Genomic DNA, 18,148 nt, shown 5'->3' with positions numbered 1-18,148 from the left:
GATCTTTGTTTACACACACCTAACCCCCTATTCCCACAACCTTCCTCACCCATTACCTGTAGTTATTTACCTAATAGTATAAATTCAATACAAGCTTTCTCATGTACTTTGAAACTGTCCAATTTTGACTTTTGCTGATTATGTCTTTAAATGAAACCAAAGATAGTCAAATAGCATTCACTTCAGAGTTGACATATTGAAAGTGCAGTATACTCCTTTCATTAACATTAGGTTAAACAGCATGGTCTTCCCTTGTCAATTAGCTTGTTAAACAACATGGTCTCCCATTGTCAATTAGCTTGTAGCATAAACTTGACAGAGCACAGACATAAATGAAAATAAGAATGTGGGATTAACATTACACTTTCATTTAGGCGTATGGACTACATATCCCTGACAATGTAATGTGGGCAGAAAAAAAATAGACTAGTGGACTTCTCCAAAATTCTAACAAAGAATCATTGTTTTATCATACTTTGATCTGAGAGATGAAAGTATATATATTTTTGATCTGATTGATACAATATTATTTAAAAATGATTTTGGATTCACTTGCTACTTTCTAAAATAGAATTGTGGACTTTCAGTTGTCCCCAAAATTAGTTCTAAGGTGTATAAATCAACAACATATATTGTGATTACTATTCAAATACCAAAGCTACTCAAGTGTTTGTTTGTGTGTTGCTTCTAGTGTTTATCTCCTTTCTAAATAAAGCTCTTGTCAAGAATTTATCTTTATGAATATCCCAAATTATATATCCTCACACTTGTACTAGAAAAATAAAACCACTCTCTTTTGTTGTCTTAAAGTTCATGATAATGGATTTTCTATTGACATAATGAGTTTGGGTCTTAATGAAGATTCCCATTGGGATCTAATAAATTGGAATAGGAATGAACTGAAATTTCTAGAAACATTTTGAGAAGAGTTTGCACGAGAGATATTCTAAATCAGAATTTATGAAAAAATGACATGAATACTCTGAATTTAGCTAACATGATTACAGCACTTGGGGAAAAATATATTCCTCTGTGTTGATACTAAGAATCCTGTGGTTTGATTTTAAAATTGATCATTGTTCTGGGCTTAACCTCGGGGATACTGTGACACCAACCTGAAAATTAAATAATAAAGTAAAAATATCACCCCCTTGAAGCTGAGCCAATGTAACTTACATTTGGGATATTTTCTGCTCTTTACTTGCTTATGCTTTTAGGAAATTGCTTAAGGTATCTCTAGAACATCTTCATATGTAGAATCTCTTTTTTTTTCCAGAATAAAAAGGAATAAACTCGGCTTCTTTTTCTTACCTTATGTCTTGAACAAAAAATATAATTTAACTATTGCCTACCAACTACCTAAAGAGAAAAATGTTTTATTCATTATAAACAATGAGAGGGACTTCATCGTGAAGCTGAAATATATTGTGTAATGAATCAAAGCAGCTTTGAGTTCTTGGCTTCCAATATCATTGACTGTTCAGACTGCTACATGATGAGACCATTGGTGGTTTCAAGATATTTCATGGCTTCCCTAAGGAGCTGTGAAAGAGTAAGAACCTGGGATGTGTTCTGAATTAGAATCTCCTGAGGCCAGTTTTTGGATTTCTTCGAATCATTCTTTACTTGTAGATCCATTGAATGACCTTTGATTTGTGGTCCCTACAAGTGGGATCTGATCAGAAATTGGGCTGGGTTAGGGAACAGGAGATAGGGCAAGGGAGCCATTTGCTATGGCTGCCAGGACATCTTAGGGAGATGCTATTCCATCTGGTTGTGTTTAATGTATTTTGTTATTGATAGGGAAGAACTTTTTGAAAGTGCATTAAATTATCCTCATGGGGGATACTGTAGACTACAAAGGCATATGAAAAGCAGTACAAACAGGATAACAGGAAGGAAAGTATATTTTCCTTGGACTGTAATTCCCAGCCCCATTTTTTTAAAACTGGAAAAGAAAAACACAGACACTCCCTTCCCAACAGTTCCCCACCCCCAAACACTGCAGCTTAGGGAGCTATTAATTCCAACTGAAAAATTTGATATTGGCAATTTATACAAATTTAACTTACTCTTCACAATAACACTAAGAGGAGGTGATATTACGGTCACGTTAGGATGAGAGGGTTGAGCAAGCAATTTGTCCAAGTATAATAGCTAGTAAGTGGCAAAAACTAAAGCTGAACTTAGAACTCTCAGACATCAAATTCATTCATGCTCTCCTTCCCTGGATGGCTTTGCTTCTCCAAAATGTAGAATTTAGAGCACATAAATTTAGTTGGGTTTTACTGGTAGATAATAGAAACAGTATTTTAGAACTAGCTAGTTGTCTCTGCTTTATGAAATTCTGTAGAGCTCGTCAGGACTATTAAATATTCTGAGTACTTGTTAAAGCTAGAAATATTGTGATGATTGCATTTCCCAAGCTAATAAAATGGTAATTGGCAGAAGATACACAAATAAAATATTTAGTATAGTATCTAAGGAAATATTAGCATAACATAGATTTATGTAAACTCATGATTTACATAATCATTGGTTTATATCCAAAAATCTTAAAAGAATTAAAGTATATATTTGTGAAACTCAAAACTAGTAAGGAGATTCTAGGATAGAAATGAGACATATAGGAATAAATCTACCTTATTTTCTATTTATATTAATATGCTATTGTAAATTATCTCTAAATTTTCAAAAGCTAAATGGATGGTTAAGGGAGTGAGCTCTAGATTTAGACTATGTGTATTTAAACAGTGTATCAGCTTTCAGCAAGTTGTGTTATTTATCTGAGTTACATTGCCTTCTTTTTTTTATCTGCAATATGGGCATAATATTATAAATAACCAATATGATAAGGTACAAATGACATAGTTAATACATGTAAATCATTCTGAACCAGTACTCAGCATAAGTCAACCGGGTGGTAACATTGAGTAAGTGCTAATTATTATTATCAGCTCTGAACATATATTTTAAAATTTGCATAATCATTAATATATCCCAAAATCGATTTGATAGAGTGCAAATACATTTGTCTTGAATAAAATGCTACCAAGGACATTACAACTAACCTGTAGTATCATCTCTGTGTAAGAGCAACTGGGCTCAGTAAGTGCTAAATAAAAGTATGCCTAGCAAAGCCATAATACTACATTCAAAATAATATAGCAAAATAAATATCCCAAGGACTGGCTAACTTACAAAGCAATCCTTCTTGGGGAGATAGACATTTCAGCCAGAAGACGTTGCCTTTGTTGTCAGTTATTTTTGAGCTATTCTTCTGAAATTTGCCAGTGGCATTTACAAATACATCCAAGAGTCAGTAATTGAAGATCTTCATACTTTGAACAAGATTTCAATTTGAGAAAACATGCATTTGGAGCCAAGCTTCATGAATAAGTTGGTTGATCAAGACTAGATGATGAGATTGATTTTGATGAGTGAGTCATAAATAGTTTTGAGAGCAATTCCAATACTTGTGGTATTGGCAGCAATTCATATGTGCCAGAAACTTTGCACAGGACTTGGCAAACTGACTCTCAAATATGCCCAGGATGAATTTAGGGTCAAATCACTTTTTTTTTTGGCATTGGTAACTTTAAATTTGGTGTGGAAAAGCAGTGTCCACTAACTTATATTCATGAGTTATTTTTGCAAATCGGATTTTAAACGTATATTGGAAAGGGGCAAGAGTTGAGTGATGCTCTCTTGGCAATTAAAGTTGTCTGCTGGCAGGGAGGCGAGGAGGTATTTCATTTATATACAAGTTTGGAGCTGCCTTGCCAAAGGGACAATGTTGGTAGGGAATGGTATGAAAAGAAAGGCAAGCATCTTCCCATAAAGGCTTGGAGGAATTTTGCATGATAAAAACCAGTTTCCCAGGTCCCTGGATAGAGCTGTTGCAAGGGTGAGAGCTTTGAGGCACAGAATTATTTGGCCTTTCTTAGCTATGTGACATCCCCCTTAAGGACACATTGTCTTCTGGCCACCTTCATGCTTGACTTGAACTCTTTCAGTCTTGAGACAATGAAGGCATGGATGCTTCTTTATGAAGTTTTTTCCAAATGAATGTACTCCAATTTAATTCTCAAAACATATAACTACAGTTAAAAAATAAAGTGCATGTTAAAAATATCCCAAGCTGTTAAGAAATACACTTGGAAATACTGAGATACTTTATTGCCTTATCTGTGTTGAACTGCTTTGCCTTTTGTGGCTATGTTTGTAATTACCCTTCCAGTGACCTCCTTCATTGTTGCTCCAATAATAGTCACTGTTTTCATGGGAATTAGGTAAAAGAAATCAGACTATGCTGTGAATGGAGCACTTCTCCAATCCCATTAATTTGCAGATGGATGAGGTGACGTCTTCTTGCCACCTGCTGAGGAGCAGCAGAGGGACTGCCTCCTCAGTCACCCGGAGAGCCACTGTTGTCCACAGGCTCTCAGGCAGTGATTGTGAATGAGACGCCTCTGTTTCTTTAAAGCCTGATCAAGCCTTTATGTGAGGCACCATAATTCTTCTTTCCTGTCCACTAGCATCAAAGTCTCTTTCTAAACTTGGGTCTCCACAGACAGAATCAGGCTGGCTTTCTCTCCCAGAAAATATGTTTATTTTCATATAAAAAGATGATCTCAGTTCCCTACAGATGATATGAAACTCATCTATGCATCATTTACATGTATAGTACATCAGCTGCTGTTCCCCTTGATATGAAATAAAGAACCTTTACTTCAAACTGCTTTCTTAGATGTTATGCTTGATTGTGTACACATTTCTTCCTACATAGAGAGCATCTAATGGAAGCAGAGTAAAAACTGAACCCGTGCTTGTTATTATTTGCTTCAATGGAGACTTTTCTTCATCACTCGCTATTCAGTAAAGTTACTTTTCATACACTGTCCTTAGAAGTTGAGTACTCATTTGTGGTTAGGGAGAACACAAATACCTAAAAAGATATTTGTACTAGTCGAAATTTTATATGAAAAAGAGTTTTAATCCAGTTAAGTAATAAGTTTGAACAGTGTTTACTTCTTAACAAAAGCCGTGAAATTGGGCCAGTACATGGAGGGGTGCTCATCACTTCTATAGCAGTGATGCCAGAGTTTATTATCTGGGAGGGAGTCATAAAGGGATCAGCAGCTGTTATAATTTATAAATGTTTGTTTTCCCTCTTGGATTGAGTCCATGGTGTCAGGAAGAACAAATTTTGGTTAAGCTGCATTGGCTTAACAAGGAGCCTTTTTGGAATTAGAAAGACTGCAAGGGTTTGGAGGTCCACCTCATGGATTTTGAGGGTATTTCTGCTGCTTACATATTGAATAATCTTGGGAAAGTTACAGATGCTTAAAACTCAGTTTCCTCCAAAAAAATCCAATTCAAAAGTAGACTAAGACATTGAATGGACATTTCTCCAAAGAAGACACAAAATGGGCAAAAAGCACATGGAAGATGTTAGACACCACTAGTTATTGGGGAAATGGAAATCAAAACCACAGTGAGATACCACTTCACACCCTTTCATATATTATCAAGGAAAAAAAGGAAAAAAAAAAAAAACAAAGGCAATGAGGATGAGAAATTCGAACCCTTGTATACTGCTGGTAGGGATGTAAAGTGGTACAGCTACTGCAGAGAAGTTTAGCTCAAAGAGTTAAACATGGAATTACCATAGATTCCACCAATTCTACTTCTAGATATATACCTAACATAATTGAAAGCCAGAACCCAGATACTTGTACATCAATATTCATAGCAGCATTATTCATAATAGCCAAGCGGTAGAAAAAAACTCATATGTCCACTTATTTATTAGTGAATAAACAAAATGTGACTTATACACATAATAGAATATTATTCAACCTTAAAAAGAATGGAATTCTGATACATGCTACATTATGGGTAAACCTTGAAAACTATACTAAATAAAATAAGTGAGACACAAAGACACAAATATCGTATGATGCCACTTATACTATGTACCTAGAATAGGCAAATTCATAGATACAGTCAGTAGAAAAGAGGTTAGTAGGGGCTTGGAGAAATGAGAAATTTTTGTTTAATGAGTGCATCAAACACATTAATGTTTGGGGTGATGAAAAAGTTCAAGAAATGAAGAAAAGGTGGTAGTTGCAAAATATTGTAGGTTTATCTAATGCCATTGAATTGTATACTTTAAAATGGTTGAATGATAAACTTCAGGTATGTTTTATAACAATTTAAAAATCCCCTCAATTTCCTTCTCAACAAAATTAAAATTCACCTCTCATATGTTTGAGAATTAAATTCCATCAAGAAAAAAAAACACATTTCTTACATTTGATAACTATCTTGGAACTAGAGAAGAAGATTCCCCAAAATATAGCTTATTAAAGCAGACAGTGAAATGGAAAAGAATCTCTTCCTCGTTTTATGGAATGAATTACCAGATAAGGCAGGTTATACTTAAAGCCAGTCCTATTCATGTATTTTTCGGTTGAATAAATACATTTACTACTCATCTCTTGCCTTTTTTATTAATTTGGGTTTTCATTTAGTATAATTGTTCTTTATAGGGTACACATTTACTAAACATTAATATTCTTTTATGTCATTATTTGAGATAGAATCATCTTTCCCCAACCCCATTCATCTAACTCAGGACCAATTTCCTATGCTCTTAACTAAGCCTCTTTAAAATAAAAAATAAAAATGCATAATGGTGGGTGCTTTACTGCCAGAGAAAATGACCATGAAAGCAGTGATCAACATTTTCATCTTCTAAAATATCACATGCATTCTCTGGATACCTGAAGCAAAGAAAAGGGGCAGTTCATTCTTGAGGAACAAATTAATGTTTTGCTTATAGGTGACCACAGCTGCATCATACTCATAGTCTTTGTATCCTTCCTGTTGGCAAATAAAAACTGTCGCAGCCATATGACATTATTAAGATTCTACAGTGAAGTCTCATAGTCAGTGACCATGACTACTTAACAAATCTGTCATTTGCTCCCAGGTAAGATAACCCTAAAAGAATGTGTTCTCCACTAAGCGATTATTTTAAAGCCTCTAGAATATAGCTGAAAACCAAGAAAGAAACATACCATGTTCTCAGCCATCAAATGGGACACTAGGCCAATGCACCCAAGCTTTCTATCAGAACCCATTTGCATTTGTAAGGTATAGATGTTTTGACTGAGTATGGTTATGGTCCTTTGGACATTCAGAGCAAATTACATTTCAGATAAATATTTGCCATACTGACAGCATGTTACCTGATGTCCAAGATGAATTTGAGGGGATGGTTTAAGTATGTCAAAAGTACAACTGCCTGTGGCTATATTTCAAATATCCCTAGTAGATCAAGAGACTTAGCAAATTCCTTAAGAGCCTAATAGCTCTCAACCTGAAAACTTCTATATTTGATTATCAAGGATTTACTTGGCTTCTACAGAGAGCAAGGTATTGGACTAGTCACTTTTGGATACAATGTGAAAAATTGATAGTTCCTGACTTTAAGTCACTAAGAAGTTGCTGTCTTAAGTAAGTCTTTGCAGAATGAAAGCTTACTTAAAATGGCTCTTCTAAAAACTGTTACTTAATAATAATCATCGAACTCTGAGAAAAGTGAACTTTCTTAAATGCACAGAAATATTTGAGATTTTGTAATTTTTAAAAAATAGGTTCCATGCCCAGTGTGGGACTTAAACTCATGACCCTCAGATCAAGAGTCACATGTTCTACTTAGCTAGCCAGGCTCCCTAAGGTTTTATAATATTTAAAAAGGATATGCTACAATGACTCTTTTCCTGTAGAGACAAAGGAATTTAGTAGTAAATACACACATACGTAGAGCTGAAAAGTGTTGGACAAGGACTTCCTGAATATCAATTTTTAACCTGTGATCCATGAATCATTTCTATTATACTCACAGTCTTTGTTTTTAAAAAATGGATATTTGAGAACCAGAAACTAGTAGGTCGGGACTGGTAATCTTAGTTTTAAGTTATCTTCCTAAAAAATACTTAGGCATATTAGAACTTGAAAATCTCTCCTATAGATCATCAAGATGAGCAAAATGTCTGTATTAACCATGTCTATAGCCAACTTAGAGTAGATCTACAAAAGATTTCAGTATTTCTTTCTGCTTTAATTAGAAATGATTATTCTGACTTCTTTTCATAAAACTTTTAGAGAAATGATACACTTGAAACACTAATGTGTCCTTTTTATCTGATATTTAATGTTTTATCCATGTGCTGACTTCTCTTCAAATGCCTAGAATGCTCCATGCTCATGGCCTTGGAGAATGGAAAACAAAGGAAAAAAAAGTGTTTCCTTTTGGTACTTAAAAGCTAAAGTCACTAGGAAAATCAAACTAATCTTGGTTTACAGCAGAATAAGTTAGTGGTTCTCAAACTTACTGTATCAGAATTCTGCAGATAGCTTGTTCATTCCTTGATTGCCCTACCCTTCTCCCATCCCAAGATACTGTCATCTTTTGGGTTTGTATATTGAAAGACGGCATTTTTTGGCAAAGCTCAGTTAACGCTGATTTTGTTCATATAGGAGCTAAACTTTGAGAATTGCATGAATAAATATTTGAAAATAGTGGGTTTGAGGAGGAGTATTTTCCCCTCCACACCTCCCTCATTCACCAGTGCCCGATGGACTAGAAGAGACTCCCTCAAGTGGGAGAGAGAAAATGAGAGATGAAGTGATCAAGAGGAGGCAGCAAAATTCAAATAGGTGTGTGTTAAATAGAAGAGTGGATTCCCTGCTGGCAAGAATGTAAAATGGGACCTAGACTTGCTGTACAGTGAGTCCTGGCAGGCAAAAGCTTGGGCATAATGAGACAGTAGTTAATGCCCTAGACTAGCGTGGAATATACAGCATGAGTTCCATCACGTGGGGTGATTTGGAACTGAAAAGGCCTGGTCAGCCAACAAGGTCACTACCAAACAAATACTCATAAATACTCTAGAGATTAATGTCTGAGGATCAGACTGGTGAATATACACGTCTTACTATTAAGTATAGAAAAATCTGAGAACCAGGTGGTTACTTCCACTCCAATCCTTTGAAACTAGGTAAGGACCTCGGACATTAGAACTGACCTGGGAAAAGAGAGAACCCTCAGTTGACTGCCGCTGGATTTTTATTATTCCAGTAGTGGCTTAGATGGTTAAAATAGAAACTAAGGTAATTTTATACAATTAACTTTTATTTCTTGCACGCCTGAGAAGGGCAATGAATGTGTACCACATCTACTGCATGAAACTTACAGTTTGAAACTAATACATTTCATGTTTTGTTTTGTTTGGTTTGGTTTTATCTCTTGGCCAATATTATTTTCCAAAATAATTCTAGACTCATTAGAAGAAATTAGATCTGGGGTGCCTGGGTGGCTCAGTTGGTTAACCATTCAACTCTTTTTTTTTTTTTTCCATCCAACTCTTGATTTCAGTTCAGGTAATGATCTGAGGGCCATGGGATCAACCCCACTTCAGGCTTCATGGGGCGTCTACTTGTGATTTATTCCCTCTGCCTCTGCTCCTTCCCCTGCTCGCTCTCTCTTTCTTTCAAATAAATAAATCTTTAAAAAAGAGAGAGAAATTAGATCTGGGATATCCTACTTTTCTCTTAAATGATCATGGTTTAGACAAAAATGGGTTCACACCTGCAGTTGCTAAGGACATAACCTTTCATTCACTTATTTTGTGAACCTTCTCTCCCTACTCACATCTGAAATACTGTTAAGAATGAGTTTAACAGAATAATACATTTGCTTACTATTTTAGAATTTTACTCAAGCAGCAGAAGTTTAATTTTTAGAAAGAAAATAAAGTGCAAGGGCCAGTTCGCCCCTGCCAAATGAAGTAATTTTAGCCTACATAAGATTATTTGAACTTGTGAGAATTTATGGAGAACAAGTGTCTGTGCTTTGACTAAATCCTTCTTGTCTGGGTTAAAGCTGAATTTGAGGGAATGTACATTCACTTCAAGATTTTGAGAGCAGAAAAACAATCGTACCATGATTCTGTTGACCTGTAAGTGAATATGAGCTATTATTAAGTAATTGACTTTAAAACCACCAAAAAGTGATTTTTTATAAAAAGGCTGCAACATCAAGTCATTTAGGGGATGAGATGGAGTATCAAACTGAAACAATTCATATAGAAATAATTAAGGAAAAAAATTAGCATTGCTTTAGTAATGTTTGCCATTAATTTAAATTGTTTTTACAGCAGAGAGTGTTATTAAATTACTCAAAGTCTGAGGACAAGCTAGAGTGAAAATCAATTGTGTCATCAAAAGTTTATTTTAAATATTTAGAAGTCAAAGTAGTGAACAAAGACACAAAAGAAAACAAAAGAAAAATAAAATACAGAAGCACTAAGATTGCCGTTCTTCAGCTTTAGCATCCCACATCGACACTAAAAAGTCTCTACATGTATTAACTAATGACATGAAATCTAATTCATCTATTTATTGCCTTGTTGTAATTCATTTTAATGAAAATCAAGATGCAGTTAGGTCCAGATACTGCACAGCTGCACCGTGATAAAAGAAGGGAAGGTTATTTACGGTAAATCTATTTTTATGTCACCTTTCTACCTTAGGTAGCCAGAAATTGTCACTTTGTTCTTCTTTAAGTCTTCCAATTAAAAAAAAAATTCTTTAAAAAATGGTCATGAAAAGCTTTATGTTCAGTATTTTAGTATATTAAAGCATTTTTTTTTCTTTTTAGAGATGGGGGAAGATTGAGAGCAAGGGGCAGGGCGGAAGGAAAAAGAGACAGAGAATCCCAAGCAGGCTCCATGCCGATGGTGGAGTCTGATGCACGGCTCCATCTCACCACCCTGAGATCATGACCTGAGGTGAAATCAAGAGTTGGATGCTAAACTGACTGAGCCATACAGGTACCCCTAAAGCATATGATTTTAAAATGTTGTTGTGTAATTAATATTAGTCCCTATCTCTGCCACTGCCTTTTCTCTCCTTTAACACTTTATAAATTTCCACACTTCCTCTCAGCTTACTTGAACCCTTCAAGTTTTTATTTGTTGGTTGAGGATGGTTGTTATCATTGTCAGTGTGTGTGTGTGTGTGTGTGTGTGTGTGTAAGAATGTGTGTTGTTGTTACTGTTACACTCCCTAACACTTTATCCTGAAGTGAGATGAGGATTAAAGTATAAGTATAGTCTGGGACTAAGACTTGCAGAGCTGCTTTCAAGGAACTGCGAGTCATAAAATGAAGGAGATTCATTTCTTTTGCCATCTCATGTATACGTTAGTGCCCAGTTTGTGAATTATTTAGGATATTCTACTTTTCATTCTTGAACTTTCCATTTGACTATTGTTCATAGTTTTTATTTGTCCACTGAGTTGCCACATTTCTGAAATCATGATCATCGTATCTTCCTTTATATTAATATAGCTTTCTTTAATTTTAGAAACATATTTGTAATAGCTACTTTGTAACTATTTTGTACTAGTCTTTAATAAATCCAACATCTAGGTTACATTCAGGATCAGTTCCTATAGGCTTGATTTCACACATTTTAAAAATCTAAAATCACATGACTCAAGTTTTTGTTGAAAGCAGACATTTTTATGTAATGTAGCAAATCTGGATTTTCTTTTCTTTTTTTTTTTTTTTTTAAGATTTTATTTTTAAGCAATCTCGACACCCTACATGGGACTTGAAGTTACAACCCCGAGATCAAGAGTCACATGCTCTATCCACTGAGCCTGCCAGGTGCCCCTGATTTATTTTTTCTGATGATTGCCGTGTGCTGTTTGTATCCTGCCTGTACTTAAACAGTAGAATCTGTCTTCTTCACTGTATGTAGCTGTTGAGGTCTCTAATATTTTCCTCCCTCCCTCCCTCCCTCCCTCCCTTCCTTCCTTCCTTCCTTCCTTCCTTCCTTCCTTCCTTCCTTCCTTCCTTCCTTCCTTCCTTTCTTCTTTCCTTCCTTCCTCCCTTCCTTCTTTTCTGCTTCTCCTTTATCTATATTTCAGTCATCAACCAATGATTTGGACAAAGACTATGCTCAAACACCTCAAACCTGTAAGGCTTTGATAACTCTTCAATATTATAATTTTGTGTCGGTAGAGAAATACATTCAAAGGTCCAGCAATTTTCAAGTCTATCTCAGCTTTGACTTTCCTCCTGCCCTTGAGTCTCTCATGCACATGTGTCTAGTGTCGGAGTCAGCCAGAGATTTGTGCAGAGCTTGTAATCTTTCTGTGATTGTCTTATTTACAGGGTCTTTCTGTCACATTTATTGGGCATTCATTGCCTTACTCTGGGTAGTTCTGCACCCTCGTGATAGCAGAGCTTCAGGTTTTATTATTTGTTTCCAATCAAGTTTGCTGCTTTCATCGAAAGGACTACTGGGCATTTGACTTCACCCTGTGCTCAAAATCAAATCTTATCCTCTGTCAGTGAGACTGCTGGGCTTTCCAGCCAGTGCTGCCCCAGTACAACTACAGAGCTGATGGATCTGGATGTAGGTGGCAAGGGGAGGCAGAATGGCGCTGCATACTTGCACTCTCATTATCCAGAGATCTAGCACAGTATGGCCATGAGTGAACACTTCTCATTCATGCTTTTCCTTTGGTCAAACTCCAGAGTTCTGAAATGAATGTGTTTTGACTTTTTTTTTCCATTTTTCCACTTTTTAGAGGAAGGGATTCTTTGACTTAACGTGACATTGTTGGAAGTCTTGGTTCATCCTTTTATTTTTTAAAAACTTTTTTTTTCTGAAATAATTTTAGATTTATAGGAGAGTTACAAATACTGCATAGAAGAGTTCCTGTATACCTTTTACTCTCCTTCCCCTAAAGTTAATATAACTGTTCAAGGAAGAAATTGACATTTGTATAATCTTTAGACTTTACTTGGGTTTCAACTATTTTTCCATTGATGTTGTTCTTCTGTTTCAGAGTTGATTTTTTTTTTTTTAAGATTTTATTTATACATGAGAGACACACAAAGAGAGGCAGAGACATAGGCAGAGGGAGAAGCAGGCTCCCTGCAGTGAGCCTGATGAGGGACTCAATCCCAGGATCTAAGCCAATGGCAGACACTCAACTACTCAGCCACCCAGGTGACCCCATGTTGAATTTTTGTTGCCACGTCTCCTTAGTCTCCAATATACCACAGCCTCTCAGTCTTTTCACAAAGACCTCGATACTTTAGAAGAGTGCTAGTTGAATGTTTTGTAGGATGCCCCATAACTTGGGTTTATCTGATGTTTTCTCATAACTAGCCTGGGGTTATGGAATTTTAGAAGGAATACTCAGAGATGAAGTATCTTTTTCATCACATCATATTGAAGTTCATGATACCAATGTGACTTATTGCTGGTGATGTTAACCTTGATTACTTGGTTCTAAGGTGATATCTGCAGGCTTCTCTTCTGTAAACTTCCCATTTGTTCCCTTTCCATACTAGATTTATTAAAAGTGAGCTGTTAAATTCAACTAAGATTTAAGAAAACTAAGCTATCATTCTTGGAAGGAGGAATATAAAAATTTGGAGATGCATTACAGCTACTCAGTAATTAATAAATAACCTGAGGGAGGTACTTTAAGGCTATGCAAATATACGATTTTTCCTTATTACTATGGTGTTTAATGATGATATTTCCAATCTTATTCCTTTTACGTGATTACGAACTCTTTTATAAGGAATTTTTTCATTATTTTTTTAAAGATTTTATTTATTTATTCATAGGAGACAGAGAGAGAGAGAGAGAGAGAGAGAGAGAGAATGAGAGGCAGAAGGAGAAGCAGGCTCCTTGCAGGGAGCCCGATGTGGGACTCAATCCCGGGACTCTAGGATCACGCCCTGGGCTGAAGGCAGATGCTAAACCGCTGAGCCACCCAGGAATCCCTCATTATTTTTTTGAAATAATTTTTCTGCTTTATTGACTTTAGAACACCATTGTCCAGATGCACCATGAATTTCACAGGTCTGGCTTCATTTTTTTTTTTTTCATTAGTACTGTCAAGAATATCTTTCTTTTTTTTCTCCCTTTGTTAGTAAACCTCTTCTTTGAGAAGTAAAATGCTCCTATTGGGGCCTATGCTCTTAACCACTACATCATATTGCATCACAGCACACAACCTTATTTGATTTATCCTTAACACAAGAGTATTATAACTTATTCCCTCCTTAGGAAAAGGCTTATACTTTGAGTTGAATTGTGTTCCACCAAAGATATGTTGAAGTCCTAACCAACGGAGCTTCAGAATGTGACCTTATTTGCAATAGGGTCATTGTACCTGTAGTTATTTAAGATGGGATTATATTAGAGTAAGGTGGGCTCTTTATCCCATTTAACTAGTGTTTCTATAAGAGGAGAACACAGCAGAGAAACAGGAGATTGCCATGTGACATCAGAGGCAGAGACTGAAGTAATATAGCTGGCTGAAAGACAAGGAATGCCAAGTAAACCATCAGAAACTGTAAAGAGGCAAGGAAGGATTTACCATATAGGTTTCAGAGGGAAAATGGCCCTGCTGACACCTTGATTGTGGACTTTTAGACTCCAGAAATGTGGGGCAATAAATTTCTGTTTTAAGCCATCCAGTTTGTGGTAATTGTTATGCAGTCCGAGAAAAATCCTGGGGTCCTGGAATGAAGTCCTCCATTGGGCTCCCAGGGGATAGCCTGCTTCTCTTTCTGCCTATGTCTCTGCCTCTCTTTCTGTGTCTCTCATGAATAAATAAATAAAATCTTTAAAAAAATGTGAAATAAGTTAAATTTGTCACAGACTTGTAATTTTAGGACCTTAGAGAAAGACTTTCTGTTTTTGGTATAGAGTTCTATTTTAAGGTTAGTTACTAAATTCAGAAGATCTGTAGTGTATTCATGTGATCTGCAAGTAACAACACATATCATTCTAGAAGATGTATGGATTTTGGACTAGGGTAAAGAGAGATTTCCTAACATGACTTTAAATTATTATTAGGATGAAAGGTAACTTCCTATTGACTTCACTGTTAAGTCACTGTTAAGGAAGAATTGAACTAGAAAGTGAAATAATTAGTATGCTTTTGGAAATAAAAAGATAATTCATAGAGAGTGGATTATTTATATATATATATATACACACGCGCGCGCGCGCACACACACACACATATATATATATGGAACTAGAGTCACACATAGAAGAGATCATAGAGTGCTTGTTTTTAAAGACAGATTTAGAAATTTTATATTACTCTAGCTACTAGTTACTAAATAATTCTGGTGCTAAATCTACTCATTCTTTAATTTAACCAGCATTTGTTGATTATCCAGTTATGTGCCAGGCACAGTGCAAGGAGGTAGAAATATAAAGATGGATAAAATGATCTCATATTTTTCATTTAATAATTAAAAAACAGCTTAAAAGTAGGGAAAGCAAAGTAAGAATAACAGTAAAGTCACTAATGTTTGCCATCATGTGATTTTGCAAATGTTTGAGGAGCATTGTTTATTTTAGCTAATAGATATAATGTAACTGCATTTCATGGAAATCTACCAAAGTTATATGTTGCATAAGGGAAATTTATAAAAAATTCAATGGCTTTTTAAAGATTTTATTTATGTATTCATGAGAGACACACACAGAGAGGCAGAGACATAGACAGAGGGAGAAGCAGGGTCCATGCAGGGAGCATGGGACTTGATACCAGGACCCCAGGATCACGACCTGAGCTGAAGACAGATGCTCAACCATTGAGCCACCCAGGTGTCCCAAAAAATGCAATGACTTGTAATTAAATAATGGTGTTAGGTCTATTTCAGATTGGATCATTCAGATGCTGATAATACCATATTAAAGTGCATTATGTCCAGTAGTGTGAAAATGCACGCAGAAAAAGGGTTCAGATTAATACAAAACTTAGACTATGTAGGAAGAAATAGAACAGAAAGGCAATACACCCGTTTGGAGAACTACGAGGCAGGGAAGGATAGCAGGTGACCAGGGTCTGAGGAAGCTGGGTGGTATGATACTTTTTAAAATTAATTTTTTTATTAGTTTCAGAGGTAGAATTTAGTGATACATCAGTTGCATAAAACACCCAGTGCTCATTCATCAAGATCCCTCCTTACTGTCCATCACACAGTTACCCCATCCCCGCCCCTCACCTCCCCTCCAGCAACTCTCAGTTTGCTCCTTAGAGTTCTGCGTCTCTTCTGGTTTGCCTACCTCTCAGTTTTATCTAATTTTGTTTTTCCTTCTTTTCCCCTATATTCATCTGTTTTGTTTCTTAAATTCCAAACCACATGCTTTTAAATGGCCAAGGTGACAGTCTTTGAACAAAGACAGTAGACAACTGAGAGTGAGTTATTCAGAAATATAGAGGAAGAACGTTCTGATCAGGGTAACTAGTAACCTAAGATCCCTGAGGCAGGATTCTGTTTACCTTTTTGGGGGGAATTCAAGGGCTCCAGGGAAGTTAACGCAGGGTAAGCAAGAGTGAAAAAAAAGTAGATGAAGTCAGGCAGCTCGTGAATGGCTGGATTGTGTAGGCCTTTATTGACTATCATAAGGACTTCTGTATTACCTAGAGACAGGAAACCCCTAGAAAATTTGAGGAGAAAAACGATGTGATAATCATAGAAATGATAATACAAGTAATACTAGAAAGAGACTGGTTTTCTTTCTCTAGACATTAAACTCAGGGAGAGAAACTGAAAGGGAGAACCGAGTGTTAATTGTACCTCTGTGTAAGTGACTTTGTTTTCCTCCTTTGGAATGTTTATAACCTTTCAGGAAATACACTTTTTTTTTTTTTTTTTTTTATTGTTGCTAAATCACAGAGCTGGGCTCTGCTACTCCAAGACTATATTTAAACTTGATTATAAGACAGCTACTAGATATGACGGCTGTAATAACATCCTATCACCATTAAATATAAAAGCTGACAATAATTACTACCCCATCTTGGCAGATGCTGGATCTTTTTCTGCAAAACATGTTTTGTTGCTTACCGCTCTAGGAAACCAAACGAGTTGGATTTTGGACATCACCATCAAGATGTCATTGAGTATTTTAGGCCTATGATTGGTTAAGTAACCATGCTTTAATTGCCAAGTTCCAGTAAATTTAACTGAGAAAATACTTTGTAGAAACCCTGCTATACTTGACTATGTTAATTTGTTGTATTTTTCTATCATAAGTAAGAAATCTTAGCAACTAGTAGTGATCTAAATATAAAAGAAGGCATTGGGCCTAATGGCCTTCTGTTAAATTTTCAAAAGGGGCATTGGAATTTTATATCACATTGTACAGTAAACAAGACTGGTGGACTTTTGGGCGTGACTGAATGCACATAGAAGGTGGCTGATGGAATTCAGGATGGAAATAGGTTACTCCTGCGTGCTCTGGGACAAAGCATCTCCAAACTGAAAAGGATTCCATGCTTTTTTGCCTCTGTCTCTAGTTACTAGGAAGTTACTAGGTAGGAAGTCCACTAGATGCCAGTAGCAACTACTCCTGCCACCCCATCCCCACTTGGCATGAGCAACATATTTCCAGACAACAGTACCCTGAGTTAGCAACCATTGTCCTAGAAATAGATACATCTAGTAAGTAAAGGAATTTAAAAGAAGCATAGAACAAAGTTCTTAAAATTATCTAAGGAGTTGCTTTAATTTTCTTAATTTTGTATACAGGCATGATCTCTTCAACAGCTTCTGCTTGGGAATCCCCTGATGAAATATTGAAAGAAGACATTTTGATATTAATAATTATCGCCTTAACATTGAGCTCAGGCTGATGACAACTTATTTAACGTGTGGATCTTTGGTTCAGGTGAGGGTATATAATTTTACGTGGATCCACCTAAGTCTACTCATTTCTGGAGATTCAAACACCCACACATACACAACTTGCCCATTTTGGTAAATGACTTGATTCTTCCTTTGGCTATCAAATATAGTCTTAAAGTCTAAAATCTTATAAAAGACAATTGCATGGATGGGGACAGTGTTTGAAAAATCTTAAACTATTCTAAAGGCCAATTGAGAGAGGACATAGTGAGATCTCAAGTAATGCAGTGCTTTGTTTTGCCTTTTTTTTTTTTTTTTTTTTTTTTTTTTACCCTGTTTGGGGCTTCTTTTGCTTTTAGAAAGCTAACATTTACTAAAGGAACCGTAAAA

At 35.9% G+C, this 18,148-nt stretch overlaps 1 long non-coding RNA gene across 11 annotated transcripts in view; it reads left to right on the top strand.

The window, feature by feature from the left end:
- Window positions 1–18,148, top strand: part of LOC144288827 (uncharacterized) — a 369,517-nt gene that overhangs the window by 319,359 nt on the left and 32,010 nt on the right. For all 11 annotated transcript variants that reach the window (XR_013356826.1, XR_013356829.1, XR_013356831.1 and 8 more), the window contains 2 exons: window positions 10,733–10,904; window positions 17,663–17,801. This is a non-coding gene — a long non-coding RNA (uncharacterized LOC144288827). The remainder of the gene's footprint in view (window positions 1–10,732; window positions 10,905–17,662; window positions 17,802–18,148) is intronic.

The sequence above is a fragment of the Canis aureus genome, chromosome 18, assembly GCF_053574225.1.
Source record: "Canis aureus isolate CA01 chromosome 18, VMU_Caureus_v.1.0, whole genome shotgun sequence".
NCBI classification, from domain to species: domain Eukaryota; kingdom Metazoa; phylum Chordata; class Mammalia; order Carnivora; family Canidae; genus Canis; species Canis aureus.
Note: the sequence above shows the minus strand (reverse complement) of the source record. Positions and strands in the feature narration are given on the sequence as shown.